At 47.5% G+C, this 17,384-nt stretch overlaps 1 protein-coding gene across 1 annotated transcript in view; it reads right to left on the bottom strand.

Annotated features, from left to right (window-relative positions):
* plppr3a (phospholipid phosphatase related 3a) overlaps window positions 1-239 on the bottom strand; it is a 57,015-nt gene extending 56,776 nt beyond the window's left edge. Inside the window, exon 1 of the mRNA XM_061969213.2 lies at window positions 1-239. This exon is cut by the window's left edge and continues 239 nt beyond it. The gene's annotated coding sequence lies outside the window, so the exon portion shown is untranslated.
* Between the last annotated feature and the right edge of the window lie 17,145 nt (window positions 240-17,384).

Consider the following 17,384-nt stretch of genomic DNA (forward strand, 5'->3'; position numbering starts at 1 on the left):
CAAAACAAAAAAAAAGTGATTGCTTTGAGAAGTGAGATTTTCACGTGCTTCCACGGTGATGATGATGATGATGATGATGATGGGAGGCGTCCTCCTCCTTCTTGTATTTGCATCCGCAGGTATTGGAGGTATTCCCAAATATGGTCATAGAGGAAGGTTGGAGAAAACAAAAAAAAAATCATTAGAATTTCCGTGCGTGGCAGCTTGGGTGGGTGTGTTGTTTCTTTTAGCCGAGCATCTTTGTGGGGTATGCAGGCGCGCACACAAAGGCAGGACTGGAGGGGGGGGGGGGGGTGCAAGGGGGAGGAGACATTGGTGGGTGGATGAGGGAGGGTGGGGGGTGGGTTGGTGGCAGTCTGCTCCAGACTTCTTCTTTTCCCTGCAGCCATGACTGAGGCGCGCAAAGGTGGGGGCTGAGGGGCTGGCACCACCACCACCACCACCGCGGGACAAGATGTAGCATGATGGTGATGGTGAGGGGTAGGGCCAGGGGGGGGCGGAGCCTCTAATCAATGAAGGAGCGGCAAACTTTATTGACGCGCATGCGCCCCTCCCCCCGTTTTTGTTCAGGGGGGGGGGGACCCGCTCAAGGGCGGGTCCTTGCGCACGCCGGTGTGTGTGTGTGCACGTGGGGGGGGGGGGACGCATGAGCGCACGTGCACGCGGACGTCTGTTTGGCGCAGGTTTTTTTTTTCTTCTTCTGCTGGGACAGAAGTGGTCATTTCTCTTTTGTGCAAAAAATCCCGGGAAGAAGGCGAGGTGTCGGGGGAAGTAATTTTTTTTTTCCACGCGGGCAAGGAAGAAGTCAATGTGGTCGTACGGAACTGCAAAGCCAAACTGAGATGCTAACAGTTAGCATCCAGGTAGCGTTGTTATGATCGTAGTCTGTTGAAGTTTTTCGAGTCACTTGTGTTTTCTGTTAGTTTTGGGCTCCTATAGTTCCTGTTTGTGCACCTCTGAGTTGGTTACCGTCCATCCGTCTTCTTCCATTTATCCGAGGTCGGGTCGCGGGGGCAGCAGCTTAAGCAGGGAAGCCCAGACTTCCCTCTCCCCAGCCACTTCGTCCAGCTCTTCCTGTGGGACCCCGAGGCGTTCCCAGGCCAGCCGGGAGACATAGTCTTCCCAGCGTGTCCTGGGTCTTCCCCGTGGCCTCCTACCAGTCGGACGTGCCCTAAACACCTCCCTAGGGAGGCGTTCTGGTGGCATCCTGACCAGATGCCCGAAGCACCTCATCTGGCTCCTCTCCATGTGGAGGAGCAGCGGCTTTACTTTGAGCTCCTCCCGGACGGCAGAGCTTCTCACCCTATCTCTAAGGGAGAGCCCCGCCACCCGGCGGAGGAAACTCATTTCGGCCGCTTGTACCCGTGATCTTGTCCTTTCGGTCATAACCCAAAGCTCATGACCATAGGTGAGGATGGGAACGTAGATCGACCGGTAAATTGAGAGCTTTGCCTTTCGGCTCAGCTCCTTCTTCACCACAACGGATCGATACAGCGTCCACATTACTGAAGACACCGCACCGATCTCACCATCCACTCTTCCCTCACTCGTGAACAAGACTACCAGGTACTTGAACTCTTCCACTTGGGGCAAGATCTCCTCCTCAACCCGGAGATGGCACTCCACCCTTTTCCGGGCGAGAACCATGGACTCGGACTTGGAGGTGCTGATTCTCATCCCAGTCGCTTCACACTCGGCTGCGAACCGATCCAGTGAGAGCTGAAGATCCTGGCCAGATGAAGCCATCAGGACCATCCATCCATCCATCCATCCATCCATCCATCCATCCATCTTCTTCCGCTTATCCGAGGTCGGGTCGCGGGGGCAGCAGCTTAAGCAGGGAAGCCCAGACTTCCCTCTCCCCAGCCACTTCGTCCAGCTCCTCCCGGGGGACCCCGAGGCGTTCCCAGGCCAGCCTGGAGACATAGTCTTCCCAACCTGTCCTGGGTCTTCCCCGTGGCCTCCTACCAGTCGGACGTGCCCTAAACACCTCCCTAGGGAGGCGTTCGGGTGGCATCCTGACCAGATGCCCGAACCACCTCATCTGGCTCCTCTCCATGTGGAGGAGCAGCGGCTTTACTTTGAGCTCCTCCCGGATGACAGAGCTTCTCACCCTATCTCTAAGGGAGAGCCCCGCCACCCGGCGGAGGAAACTCATTTCGGCCGCTTGTACCCGTGATCTTGTCCTTTCGGTCATGACCCAAAGCTCATGACCATAGGTGAGGATGGGAACGTAGATCGACCGGTAAATAGAGATTTTTGCCTTCCGGCTCAGCTCCTTCTTCACCACAACGGATCGATACAGCGTCCGCATTACTGAAGACACCGCACCAATCTCACCATCCACTCTTCCCTCACTCGTGAACAAGACTCCCAGGTACTTGAACTCTTCCACTTGGGGCAAGATCTCCTCCTCAACCCGGAGATGGCACTCCACCCTTTTCCGGGTGAGAACCATGGACTCGGACTTGGAGGTGCTGATTCTCATCCCAGTCGCTTCACACTCGGCTGCGAACCGATCCAGTGAGAGCTGAAGATCCTGGCCAGATGAACTCATCAGGACCATCCATCCATCCATCCATCCATCCATCTTCTTCCGCTTATCCGAGGTCGGGTCGCGGGGGCAGCAGCCTAAGCAGGGAAGCCCAGACTTCCCTCTCCCCAGCCACTTCGTCCAGCTCTTCCTGTGGAACCCCGAGGCGTTCCCAGGCCAGCCTGGAGACATAGTCTTCCCAACCTGTCCTGGGTCTTCCCCGTGGCCTCCTACCAGTCAGACGTGCCCTAAACACCTCCCTAGGGAGGCGTTCGGGTGGCATCCTGACCAGATGCCCGAACCACCTCATCTGGCTCCTCTCCATGTGGAGGAGCAGCGGCTTTGCTTTGAGCTCCTCCCGAATGACAGAGCTTCTCACCCTATCTCTAAGGGAGAGCCCCGCCAACCGGCGGAGGAAACTCATTTGGGCCGCTTGTACCCGTGATCTTGTCCTTTCGGTCATGACCCAAAGCTCATGACCATAGGTGAGGATGGGAACGTAGATCGACCGGTAAATTGAGAGCTTTGCCTTCCGGCTCAGCTCCTTCTTCACCACAACGGATCGATACAGCGTCCGCATTACTGAAGACACCGCACCGATCTCACCATCCACTCTTCCCTCACTCGTGAACAAGACTCCCAGGTACTTGAACTCTTCCACTTGGGGCAAGATCTCCTCCTCAACCCGGAGATGGCACTCCACCCTTTTCCGGGCGAGAACCATGGACTCGGACTTGGAGGTGCTGATTCTCATCCCAGTCGCTTCACACTCGGCTGCGAACCGATCCAGTGAGAGCTGAAGATCCTGGCCAGATGAAGCCATCAGGACCATCCATCCATCCATCCATCCATCTTCTTCCGCTTATCCAAGGTCGGGTCGCAGGGGCAGCAGCTTAAGCAGGGAAGCCCAGACTTCCCTCTCCCCAGCCACTTCGTCCAGCTCCTCCCGGGGGATCCCGAGGCGTTCCCAGGCCAGCCGGGAGAGATAGTCTTCCCAAACTGTCCTGGGTCTTCCCTGTGCCCTGCAAAAAATGTTCTATAGAATCTCTATAGAAATATATAGAACGCTATAGAATTTCGTCGGAATTTCTTTAGAACTGAAGATTCTATAGAATATGTATTCAAAATTCTATAGAAATTTGTGTCCTGGGTCTTCCCCGTGGCCTCCTACCGGTCGGACGTGCCCTAAACACCTCCCTAGGGAGGTGTTCTAGTGGCATCCTGACCAGATGCCCGAACCACCTCATCTGGCTCCTCTCCATGTGGAGGAGCAGCGGCTTTACTTTGAGCTCCTCCCGGATGACAGAGCTTCTCACCCTATCTCTAAGGGAGAGACCCGCCACCCGGCGGAGGAAACTCATTTGGGCCGCTTGTACCCGTGATCTTGTCCTTTCGGTCATGACCCAAAGCTCATGACCATAGGTGAGGATGGGAACGTAGATCGACCGGTAAATTGAGAGCTTTGCCCTCCGGCTCAGCTCCTTCTTCACCACAACGGATCGATACAGCGTCCGCATTACTGAAGACGCCGCACCGATCCGCCTGTCGATCTCACCATCCACTCTTCCCTCACTCGTGAACAAGACTCTAAGGTACTTGAACTCCTCCACTTGGGGCAAGATCTCCTCCCCAACCCGGAGATGGCGCTCCACCCTTTTCCGGGTGAGAACCATGGACTCGGACTTGGAGGTGCTGATTCTCATCCCAGTCGCTTCACACTCGGCTGCGATACAGCGTCTGTGTCTCACGGTAGTCGAGACACAATGGCTCGAGATGACCACTTATTTACAGCTTTTTATGTAATGGCGGACAAGGGAGAAATGCAATCAATCCATCAAAATGTCCACTCTCACATCTCGTCTCGTACAAAACACCTACTCTGTGTCTGGGGTGCAAACAGTGTTTGACTTACATACTTCAAGACAGACTCCTAAAGCAGATTTTAGAAAAAGGCTCTGCTTACCTTGTTTTTGTTTGGCCACTCGTGAGTCTGTCCAGAAGAGTGTAAGAGGTGTCCAATTCTCAGCGTGTCGCCCGGGCGAGCCCCCAAATTGTTGCGTTTTGGACCAGTTGTTCCTCCCAGGGAATTCAAGTCACAATTCGCTCCCAAGTTCTTTCCGACACTTAAAGCTGAGTTGAAAAACCACCAGAGACAGAATAGGTATTTTGTTGTATATTCTCAAAGCTTTGCCAATATACATTGATTGAGACCAGTCTAACCCTCGAACATTCTATTGCGCCTCCCAAAATGGTCTGTCCCCCCCGATCCCACCACCCTCTCTCTCGTCCCATCTCTGTAGACAAAACAAATGCTAGTCAAAACACATTCCAAAGAACTCAAGGTTAACACACACAGTATACTTGCTGACAGAGCATCAAGAGAAGAAATGGAAAACACGAGCTGTTTTCAAATATGACTATGAAATAAAAGAAGTACAACTTAAATTCGGATATATGTAAATATCTGCCTCCGACAGAACATAGATCAACCGGTAAATTGAGAGCTTTGCCTTCCGGCTCAGCTCCTTCTTCCCCACAACGGATCGATACAGCGTCCGCATTACTGAAGATGCCGCACCGATCCGCCTGTCGATCTCACGATCCACTCTTCCCTTACTCGTGAACAAGACTCCCAGGTACTTGAACTCCTCCACTTGGGGCAAGATCTCCTCCCCAACCCGGAGATGGCACTCCACCCTTTTCCGGGCGAGAACCATGGACTCGGACTTGGAGGTGCTGATTCTCATCCCAGTCGCTTCACACTCGGCTGCGAACCGATCCAGTGAGAGCTGAAGATCCTGGCCAGATGAAGCCATCAGGACCATCCATCCATCCATCCATCCATCCATCCATCCATCTTCTTCCGCTTATCCGAGGTCGGGTCGCGGGGGCAGCAGCTTAAGCAGGGAAGCCCAGACTTCCCTCTTCCCAGGCACTTCGTCCAGCTCCTCCCGGGGGATCCCGAGGCGTTCCCAGGCCAGCCGGGAGACATAGTCTTCCCAGCGTGTCCTGGGTCTTCCCCGTGGCCTCCTACCAGTCGGACGTGCCCTAAACACCTCCCTAGGGAGGCGTTCTGGTGGCATCCTGACCAGATGCCCGAACCACCTCATCTGGCTCCTCTCCATGTGGAGGAGCAGCGGCTTTACTTTGAGCTCCTCCCGAATGACAGAGCTTCTCACCCTATCTCTAAGAAAGAGACCCGCCACCCGGGGGTGGAAACTCATTTGGGCCGCTTGTACCCGTGATCTTGTCCTTTCGGTCATGACCCAAAGCTCATGACCATAGGTGAGGATGGGAACGTAGATCGACCGGTAAATTGAGAGCTTTGCCTTCCGGCTCAGCTCCTTCTTCACCACAACGGATCGATACAGCGTCCGCATTACTGAAGACACCGCACCGATCTCACCATCCACTCTTCCCCCACTCGTGAACAAGACTCCCAGGTACTTGAACTCTTCCACTTGGGGCAAGATCTCCTCCTCAACCCGGAGATGGCACTCCACCCTTTTCCGGGTGAGAACCATGGACTCGGACTTGGAGGTGCTGATTCTCATCCCAGTCGCTTCACACTCGGCTGCGAACCGATCCAGTGAGAGCTGAAGATCCTGGCCAGATGAAGCCATCAGGACCATCCATCCATCCATCCATCCATCCATCCATCCATCCATCCATCCATCCATCTTCTTCCGCTTATCCGAGGTCGGGTCGCGGGGGCAGCAGCTTAAGCAGGGAAGCCCAGACTTTCCTCTCCCCAGCCACTTCGTCCAGCTCCTCCCGGGGGATCCCGAGGCGTTCCCAGGCCAGCCGGGAGAGATAGTCTTCCCAGCGTGTCCTGGGTCTTCCCCGTGGCCTCCTACCAGTCGGACGTGCCCGAAACACCTCCCTAGGGAGGCGTTCGGGTGGCATCCTGACCAGATGCCCGAACCACCTCATCTGGCTCCTCTCGATGTGGAGGAGCAACGGCTTTACTTTGAGCTCCTCCCGGACGGCAGAGCTTCTCACCCTATCTCTAAGGGAGAGCCCCGCCACTCGGCGGAGGAAACTCATTTGGGCCGCTTGTACCCGTGATCTTGTCCTTTCGGTTATGACCCAAAGCTCATGACCATAGGTGAGGATGGGAACGTAGATCGACCGGTAAATAGAGAGCTTTGCCTTCCGGCTCAGCTCCTTCTTCACCACAACGGATCGATACAGCATCCGCATTACTGAAGACGCCGCACCGATCCGCCTGTCGATCTCACGATCCACTCTTCCCTCACTCGTGAACAAGACTCCGAGGTACTTGAACTCCTCCACTTGGGGCAAGATCTCCTCCCCAACCCGGAGATGGCACTCCACCCTTTTCCGGGCGAGAACCATGGACTCGGACTTGGAGGTGCTGATTCTCATCCCAGTCGCTTCACACTCGGCTGCGATACAGCGTCTGTGTCTCACGGTAGTCGAGACACAATGGCTCGAGATGACCACTTATTTACAGCTTTTTATGTAATGGCGGACAAGGGAGAAATGCAATCAATCCATCAAAATGTCCACTCTCACATCCCCGTCTCGTACAAAACACCTACTTTGTGTCTGGGGTGCAAACAGTGTTTGACTTACATACTTCAAGACAGACTCCTAAAGTAGATTTTAGAAAAAGGCTCTGCTTACCTTGTTTTTGTTTGGCCACTCGTGAGTCTGTCCAGAAGAGTGTAAGAGGTGTCCAATTCTCAGCGTGTCGCCCGGGCGAGCCCCCAAATTGTTGCGTTTTGGACCAGTTGTTCCTCCCAGGGAATTCAAGTCACAATTCGCTCCCAAGTTCTTTCCGACACTTAAAGCTGAGTTGAAAAACCACCAGAGACAGAATAGGTATTTTGTTGTATATTCTCAAAGCTTTGCCAATATACATTGATTGAGACCAGTCTAACCCTCGAACATTCTATTGCGCCTCCCAAAATGGTCTGTCCCCCCCGATCCCACCACCCTCTCTCTCGTCCCATCTCTGTAGACAAAACAAATGCTAGTCAAAACACATTCCAAAGAACTCAAGGTTAACACACACAGTATACTTGCTGACAGAGCATCAAGAGAAGAAATGGAAAACACGAGCTGTTTTCAAATATGACTATGAAATTAAAGAAGTACAACTTAAATTCGGATATATGTAAATATCTGCCTCCGACAGAACATAGATCAACCGGTAAATTGAGAGCTTTGCCTTCCGGCTCAGCTCCTTCTTCCCCACAACGGATCGATACAACGTCCGCATTACTGAAGATGCCGCACCGATCCGCCTGTCGATCTCACGATCCACTCTTCCCTTACTCGTGAACAAGACTCCCAGGTACTTGAACTCCTCCACTTGGGGCAAGATCTCCTCCCCAACCCGGAGATGGCACTCCACCCTTTTCCGGGCGAGAACCATGGACTCGGACTTGGAGGTGCTGATTCTCATCCCAGTCGCTTCACACTCGGCTGCGAACCGATCCAGTGAGAGCTGAAGATCCTGGCCAGATGAAGCCATCAGGACCACATCATCTGCAAAAAGCAGAGACCTAATCCTGCAACCACCAAACCGGATCCCCTCAACGCCTTGACTGCGCCTACAAAATTCTGTCCATAAAAGTTATGAACAGAATGGGTGACAAAGGGCAGCCTTGGCGGAGTCCAACCCTCACTGGAAACGTGTCCGACTTACTGCCGGCAATGCGGACCAAGCTCTGAAACTGATCATACAGGGAGCGGACCGCCACAATCAGACAGTCCGATACCCCATACTCTCTGAGCACTCCCCACAGGACTTCCCGGGGTACACGGTCGAATGCCTTCTCTAAGTCCACAAAGCACATGTAGACTGGTTGGGCAAACTCCCATGCACCCTCAAGGACCCTGCCGAGAGTATAGAGCTGGTCTACAGTTCCACAACCAGGACGAAAACCACACTGTTCATCCTGAGTCCGAGGTTCGACTATCCGGCGTAGCCTCCTCTCCAGTACACCTGAATAGACCATACCAGGAAGACTGAGGAGGCTGGTTACCATAGCTACTTATTATTTTCACCTGCCTCTTGTGTTCGGTACGCGCACCTGTTTGGAATCAGAGACAGTATTTAAGCCTGCCTTTGCCAGTCGGTCTGGCTTCTTTGTTTGCTTTACGCAACTGCTATGTTCAATGTTTTCTACTTCCCTGTGCGTGTCTTACGCTAAGTCCCGTCTTAGTGTTTTCCTTGTGAGCTATTCCGCTAGCTTTCCTTGTGTTAGGCACGCTTCGTTTGGTTTGTTCCTGTCTTCGTTTCTATGATTTATGAGAATAAATCATGTTCCTACCTGCAAGTCCTGTCCGGAGTCGTCCGTTTGCATCCCGGGAGAACGAACCTTGCAGCACCATGCGACCCAATCGTAACAAGCGTCAAGCAACAAAATAGGACTCCTGGGTGTATACATGCCGAATTAAGTATTTATTAACAGACAACTTCATAACATGAACACTGGATCGGTTCGCAGCCTAGTGTGAAGCGACTGGGATGGGAATCAGCACCTCCGAGTCCGAGTCCATGGTTCTCTCCCGGAAAAGGGTGGAGTGCCATCTCCGGGTTGGGGAGGAGATCTTGCCCCAAGTGGAGGAGTTCAAGTACCTCGGAGTCTTGTTCACGAGTGAGGGAAGAGTGGATCGTGAGATCGACAGGCGGATCGGTGCGGCGTCTTCAGTAATGCGGACGCTGTATCGATCCGTTGTGGTGAAGAAGGAGCTGAGCCGGAAGGCAAAGCTCTCGATTTACCGGTCGATCTACGTTCCCATCCTCACCTATGGTCATGAGCTTTGGGTCATGACCGAAAGGACAAGATCACGGGTACAAGCGGCCCAAATGAGTTTCCTCCGCCGGGTGGCGGGGCTCTCCCTTAGAGATAGGGTGAGAAGCTCTGCCATCCGGGGGGAGCTCAAAGTAAAGCCACTGCTCCTCCACATGGAGAGGAGCCAGATGAGGTGGTTCGGGCATCTGGTCAGGATGCCACCCGAACGCCTCCCTAGGAAGGTGTTTAGGGCACGTCCGACCGGTAAGAGGCCACGGGGAAGACCCAGGACACGCTGGGAAGACTATGTCTCCCGGCTGGCCTGGGAACGCCTCGGGATCCCCCGGGAGGAGCTGGACGAAGTGGCTGGGGAGAGGGAAGTCTGGGCTTCCCTGCTTAGGCTGCTGCCCCCGCGACCCGACCTCGGATAAGCGGAAGAAGATGGATGGATGGATGAAACTTCATAACAACATGTTCAATATTTACCGTATTTTCAGCATTTTAATTATTTCCGGGACTGATTCCTTCCGCACATTGATTTCCATAGCAGCGCACTTCCGACGTCCGGCAACAACTTGTGTTCCTACTTCCAAATGGCAGACAACAAAGACGACTACTTTTTGGACAAATGAGGATTCACAACCTCTTTTTGAAGCTGAAGATACTGAGGATGAATACAAATCCTGGGAAATCCTGGAAAAGCTGGAATTCTTTCGTCTTAAAAAAATAGGTAATCTGAATGTCCTGAATCCAATGTTTTGATAGGCTAATGGTTTGCACCAGTTGAGAAATGTGAAAATGTAGAAGTTTGATTTCCCTGGAAATCTGGGAATTTTTGGGACTGATTCCTTCCGCACATTGATTTCCATAGCAGCGCACTTCCGACTTCCGGCAACAACTTGTGTTCCTACCTCCAAATGGCAGACAACAAAGACGGCTACTTTTTGGACGAATGAGGATTCACAACCTCTTTTTGAAGCTGAATATACTGAGGATGAATAAGAATCCTGGGAAATCCTGGAAAAGCTGGAATTCTTTCGTCTTAAAAAAATAGGTAATCTGAATGTCCTGAATCCAATGTTTTGATAGGCTAATGGTTTGCACCAGTTGAGAAATGTGAAAATGTAGAAGTTTGATTTCCCTGGAAATCTGGGAATTTTTGGGACTGATTCCTTCCGCACATTGATTTCCATAGCAGCGCACTTCCGACTTCCGGCAACAACTTGTGTTTCTACTTCCAAATGTCAGACAACAAAGACGGCTACTTTTTGGACAAATGAGGATTCACAACCGTATCTTTTTGAAGCTGAATATACTGAGGATCACTAAAATTCCTGGAAAAACTGGAATTATTTCGTCTTAAAAAAATAGGTAATCTGAATGTCCTGAATCCAATGTTTTGATAGGGTAATGGTTTACACCAGTTGAGAAATGTGAAAATGTAGAAGTTTGATTTCCCTGGAAATCTGGGAATTTTTGGGACTGATTCCTTCCGCACATTGATTTCCATAGCAGCGCACTTCCGCCGTCCGGCAACAACTTGTGTTCCTACTTCCAAATGGCAGACAACAAAGACGACTACTTTTTGGACAAATGAGGATTCACAACCGTATCTTTTTGAAGCTGAATATACTGAGGATCACTAAAAATCCTGGAAAAACTGGAATTATTTCGTCTTAAAAAAATAGGTAATCTGAATGTCCTGAATCCAATGTTTTGATAGGCTAATGGTTTGCACCAGTTGAGAAATGTGAAAATGTAGAAGTTTGATTTCCCTGGAAATCTGGGAATTTTTGGGACTGATTCCTTCCGCACATTGATTTCCATAGCAGCGCACTTCCGACGTCCGGCAACAACTTGTGTTCCTACTTCCAAATGGCAGACAACAAAGACGACTACTTTTTGGACAAATGAGGATTCACAACCGTATCTTTTTGAAGCTGAATATACTGAGGATCACTAAAAATCCTGGGAAATCCTGGAAAAGCTGGAATTATTTCGTCTTAAAAAAAATAGGTAATCTGAATGTCCTGAATCCAATGTTTTGATAGGCTAATGGTTTACACCAGTTGAGAAATGTGAAAATGTAGAAGTTTGATTTCCCTGGAAATCTGGGAATTTTTGGGACTGATTCCTTCCGCACATTGATTTCCATAGCAGCGCACTTCCGACTTCCGGCAACAACTTGTGTTTCTACTTCCAAATGTCAGACAACAAAGACGGCTACTTTTTGGACAAATGAGGATTCACAACCGTATCTTTTTGAAGCTGAATATACTGAGGATCACTAAAAATCCTGGAAAAACTGGAATTATTTCGTCTTAAAAAATAGGTAATCTGAATGTCCTGAATCCAATGTTTTGATAGGCTAATGGTTTACACCAGTTGAGAAATGGGAACATGTAGAAGTTTGATTTCCCTGGAAATCTGGGAATTTTTGGGACTGATTCCTTCCGCACATTGATTTCCATAGCAGCGCACTTCCGACTTCCGGCAACAACTTGTGTTCCTACTTCCAAATGGCAGACAACAAAGACGACTACTTTTTGGACAAATGAGGATTCACAACCGTATCTTTTTGAAGCTGAATATACTGAGGATGACTAAAAATCCTGGGAAATCCTGGAAAAGCTGGAATTATTTCGTCTTAAAAAAATAGGTAATCTGAATGTCCTGAATCCAATGTTTTGATAGGCTAATGGTTTGCACCAGTTGAGAAATGTGAAAATGTAGAAGTTTGATTTCCCTGGAAATCTGGGAATTTTTGGGACTGATTCCTTCCGCACATTGATTTCCATAGCAGCGCACTTCCGACGTCCGGCAACAACTTGTGTTCCTACTTCCAAATGGCAGACAACAAAGACGACTACTTTTTGGACAAATGAGGATTCACAGCCTCTTTTTGAAGCTGAATATACTGAGGATGAATAAAAATCCTGGGAAATCCTGGAAAAGCTGGAATTCTTTCGTCTTAAAAAATAGGTAATCTGAATGTCCTGAATCCAATGTTTTGATAGGGTAATGGTTTACACCAGTTGAGAAATGTGAAAATGTAGAAGTTTGATTTCCCTGGAAATCTGGGAATTTTTGGGACTGATTCCTTCCGCACATTGATTTCCATGGCAGCGCGCTTCCGACGTCCGGCAACAACTTGTGTTCCTACTTCCAAATGGCAGACAACAAAGACGACTACTTTTTGGACGAATGAGGATTCACAACCTCTTTTTGAAGCTGAATATACTGAGGATGAATACAAATCCTGGGAAATCCTGGAAAAGCTGGAATTCTTTCGTCTTAAAAAAATAGGTAATCTGAATGTCCTGAATCCAATGTTTTGATAGGCTAATGGTTTACACCAGTTGAGAAATGTGAACATGTAGAAGTTTGATTTCCATGGAAATCTGGGAATTTTTGGGACTGATTCCTTCCGCACATTGATTTCCATAGCAGCGCACTTCCGACTTCCGGCAACAACTTGTGTTTCTACTTCCAAATGTCAGACAACAAAGACGGCTACTTTTTGGACGAATGAGGATTCACAACCGTATCTTTTTGAAGCTGAATATACTGAGAATCACTAAAAATCCTGGAAAAACTGGAATTATTTCGTCTTAAAAAATAGGTAATCTGAATGTCCTGAATCCAATGTTTTGATAGGGTAATGGTTTACACCAGTTGAGAAATGTGAAAATGTAGAAGTTTGATTTCCCTGGAAATCTGGGAATTTTTGGGACTGATTCCTTCCGCACATTGATTTCCATAGCAGCGCACTTCCGACTTCCGGCAACAACTTGTGTTCCTACTTCCATATGGCAGACAACAAAGACGACTACTTTTTGGACAAATGAGGATTCACAGCCTCTTTTTGAAGCTGAATATACCGAGGATGAATAAGAATCCTGGGAAATCCTGGAAAAGCTGGAATTATTTCGTTTTAAAAAAATAGGTAATCTGAATGTCCTGAATCCAATGTTTTGATAGGCTAATGGTTTACACCAGTTGAGAAATGTGAACATGTAGAAGTTTGATTTCCCTGGAAATCTGGGAATTTTTGGGACTGATTCCTTCCGCACATTGATTTCCATAGCAGCGCACCTCCGACGTCCGGCAACAACTTGTGTTCCTACTTCCAAATGGCAGACAACAAAGACGACTACTTTTTGGACAAATGAGGATTCACAACCTCTTTTTGAAGCGGAATATACTGAGGATGAATAAAAATCCTGGGAAATCCTGGAAAAGCTGGAATTCTTTCGTCTTAAAAAAATAGGTAATCTGAATGTCCTGAATCCAATGTTTTGATAGGCTAATGGTTTGCACCAGTTGAGAAATGTGAAAATGTAGAAGTTTGATTTCCCTGGAAATCTGGGAATTTTTGGGACTGATTCCTTCCGCACATTGATTTCCATAGCAGCGCACTTCCGACTTCCGGCAACAACTTGTGTTCCTACTTCCAAATGGCAGACAACAATCACGACTACTTTTTGGACAAATGAGGATTCACAACCGTATCTTTTTGAAGCTGAATATACTGAGGATCACTAAAAATCCTGGAAAAACTGGAATTATTTCGTCTTAAAAAATAGGTAATCTGAATGTCCTGAATCCAATGTTTTGATAGGGTAATGGTTTACACCAGTTGAGAAATGTGAAAATGTAGAAGTTTGATTTCCCTGGAAATCTGGGAATTTTTGGGACTGATTCCTTCCGCACATTGATTTCCATAGCAGCGCACTTCCGACTTCCGGCAACAACTTGTGTTCCTACTTCCAAATGGCAGACAATAAAGACGACTACTTTTTGGACGAATGAGGATTCACAGCCTCTTTTTGAAGCTGAATATACCGAGGATGAAAGAGAATCCTGGGAAATCCTGGAAAAGCTGGAATTCTTTCGTCTTAAAAAAATAGGTAATCTGAATGTCCTGAATCCAATGTTTTGATAGGCTAATGGTTTGCACCAGTTGAGAAATGTGAAAATGTAGAAGTTTGATTTCCCTGGAAATCTGGGAATTTTTGGGACTGATTCCTTCCGCACATTGATTTCCATAGCAGCGCACTTCCGACTTCCGGCAACAACTTGTGTTTCTTCTTCCAAATGTCAGACAAGAAAGACGGCTACTTTTTGGACAAATGAGGATTCACAACCGTATCTTTTTGAAGCTGAATATACTGAGGATCACTAAAAATCCTGGGAAATCCTGGAAAAACTGGAATTATTTCGTCTTAAAAAATAGGTAATCTGAATGTCCTGAATCCAATGTTTTGATAGGGTAATGGTTTACACCAGTTGAGAAATGTGAAAATGTAGAAGTTTGATTTCCCTGGAAATCTGGGAATTTTTGGGACTGATTCCTTCCGCACATTGATTTCCACAGCAGCGCACTTCCGACGTCCGGCAACAACTTGTGTTCCTACTTCCAAATGGCAGACAACAAAGACGACTACTTTTTGGACAAATGAGGATTCACAGCCTCTTTTTGAAGCTGAATATACTGAGGATGACTAAAACTCCTGGGAAATCCTGGAAAAGCTGGAATTATTTCGTCTTAAAAAATAGGTAATCTGAATGTCCTGAATCCAATGTTTTGATAGGCTAATGGTTTGCACCAGTTGAGAAATGTGAAAATGTAGAAGTTTGATTTCCCTGGAAATCTGGGAATTTTTGGGACTGATTCCTTCCGCACATTGATTTCCATAGCAGCGCACTTCCGACGTCCGGCAACAACTTGTGTTCCTACTTCCAAATGGCAGACAACAAAGACAACTACTTTTTGGACAAATGAGGATTCACAACCGTATCTTTTTGAAGCTGAATATACTGAGGATCACTAAAAATCCTGGGAAATCCTGGAAAAGCTGGAATTATTTCGTCTTAAAAAAATAGGTAATCTGAATGTCCTGAATCCAATGTTTTGATAGGGTAATGGTTTACACCAGTTGAGAAATGTGAAAATGTAGAAGTTTGATTTCCCTGGAAATCTGGGAATTTTTGGGACTGATTCCTTCCGCACATTGATTTCCATAGCAGCGCACTTCCGATGTCCGGCAACAACTTGTGTTTCTACTTCCAAATGTCAGACAACAAAGACGGCTACTTTTTGGACAAATGAGGATTCACAACCGTATCTTTTTGAAGCTGAATATACTGAGGATCACTAAAAATCCTGGGAAATCCTGGAAAAACTGGAATTATTTCGTCTTAAAAAATAGGCAATCTGAATGTCCTGAATCCAATGTTTTGATAGGCTAATGGTTTGCACCAGTTGAGAAATGTGAAAATGTAGAAGTTTGATTTCCCTGGAAATCTGGGAATTTTTGGGACTGATTCCTTCCGCACATTGATTTCCATAGCAGCGCACTTCCGACGTCCGGCAACAACTTGTGTTCCTACTTCCAAATGGCAGACATCAAAGACGACTACTTTTTGGACAAATGAGGATTCACAACCTCTTTTTGAAGCTGAATATACTGAAGATGAATACAAATCCTGGGAAATCCTGGAAAAGCTGGAATTCTTTCGTCTTAAAAAAAATAGGTAATCTGAATGTCCTGAATCCAATGTTTTGATAGGCTAATGGTTTACACCAGTTGAGAAATGTGAACATGTAGAAGTTTGATTTCCCTGGAAATCTGGGAATTTTTGGGACTGATTCCTTCCGCACATTGATTTCCATAGCAGCGCACTTCCGATGTCCGGCAACAACTTGTGTTTCTACTTCCAAATGTCAGACAACAAAGACGGCTACTTTTTGGACAAATGAGGATTCACAACCGTATCTTTTTGAAGCTGAATATACTGAGGATCACTAAAAATCCTGGGAAATCCTGGAAAAACTGGAATTATTTCGTCTTAAAAAATAGGTAATCTGATTGTCCTGAATCCAATGTTTTGATAGGGTAATGGTTTACACCAGTTGAGAAATGTGAAAATGTAGAAGTTTGATTTCCCTGGAAATCTGGGAATTTTTGGGACTGATTCCTTCCGCACATTGATTTCCATAGCAGCGCACTTCCGACTTCCGGCAACAACTTGTGTTTCTACTTCCAAATGTCAGACAACAAAGACGGCTACTTTTTGGACAAATGAGGATTCACAGCCTCTTTTTGAAGCTGAATATACTGAGGATGAATACAAATCCTGGGAAATCCTGGAAAAGCTGGAATTCTTTCGTCTTAAAAAAAATAGGTTATCTGAATGTCCTGAATCCAATGTTTTGATAGGCTAATGGTTTACACCAGTTGAGAAATGTGAAAATGTAGAAGTTTGATTTCCCTGGAAATCTGGGAATTTTGGGGACTGATTCCTTCCGCACATTGATTTCCATAGCAGCGCACCTCCGACGTCCGGCAACAACTTGTGTTCCTACTTCCAAATGGCAGACAACAAAGACGACTACTTTTTGGACAAATGAGGATTCACAACCTCTTTTTGAAGCTGAATATACTGAGGATGAATACAAATCCTGGGAAATCCTGGAAAAGCTGGAATTCTTTCGTCTTAAAAAAATAGGTAATCTGAATGTCCTGAATCCAATGTTTTGATAGGCTAATGGTTTGCACCAGTTGAGAAATGTGAAAATGTAGAAGTTTGATTTCCCTGGAAATCTGGGAATTTTTGGGACTGATTCCTTCCGCACATTGATTTCCATAGCAGCGCACTTCCGACGTCCGGCAACAACTTGTGTTCCTACTTCCAAATGTCAGACAACAAAGACGGCTACTTTTTGGACAAATGAGGATTCACAACCGTATCTTTTTGAAGCTGAATATACTGAGGATCACTAAAAATCCTGGGAAATCCTGGAAAAACTGGAATTATTTCGTCTTAAAAAATAGGTAATCTGAATGTCCTGAATCCAATGTTTTGATAGGGTAATGGTTTACACCAGTTGAGAAATGTGAAAATGTAGAAGTTTGATTTCCCTGGAAATCTGGGAATTTTTGGGACTGATTCCTTCCGCACATTGATTTCCATAGCAGCGCACCTCCGACGTCCGGCAACAACTTGTGTTCCTACTTCCAAATGGCAGACAACAAAGACGACTACTTTTTGGACAAATGAGGATTCACAACCTCTTT

The sequence above is a fragment of the Nerophis lumbriciformis genome, linkage group LG08, assembly GCF_033978685.3.
Source record: "Nerophis lumbriciformis linkage group LG08, RoL_Nlum_v2.1, whole genome shotgun sequence".
NCBI classification, from domain to species: domain Eukaryota; kingdom Metazoa; phylum Chordata; class Actinopteri; order Syngnathiformes; family Syngnathidae; genus Nerophis; species Nerophis lumbriciformis.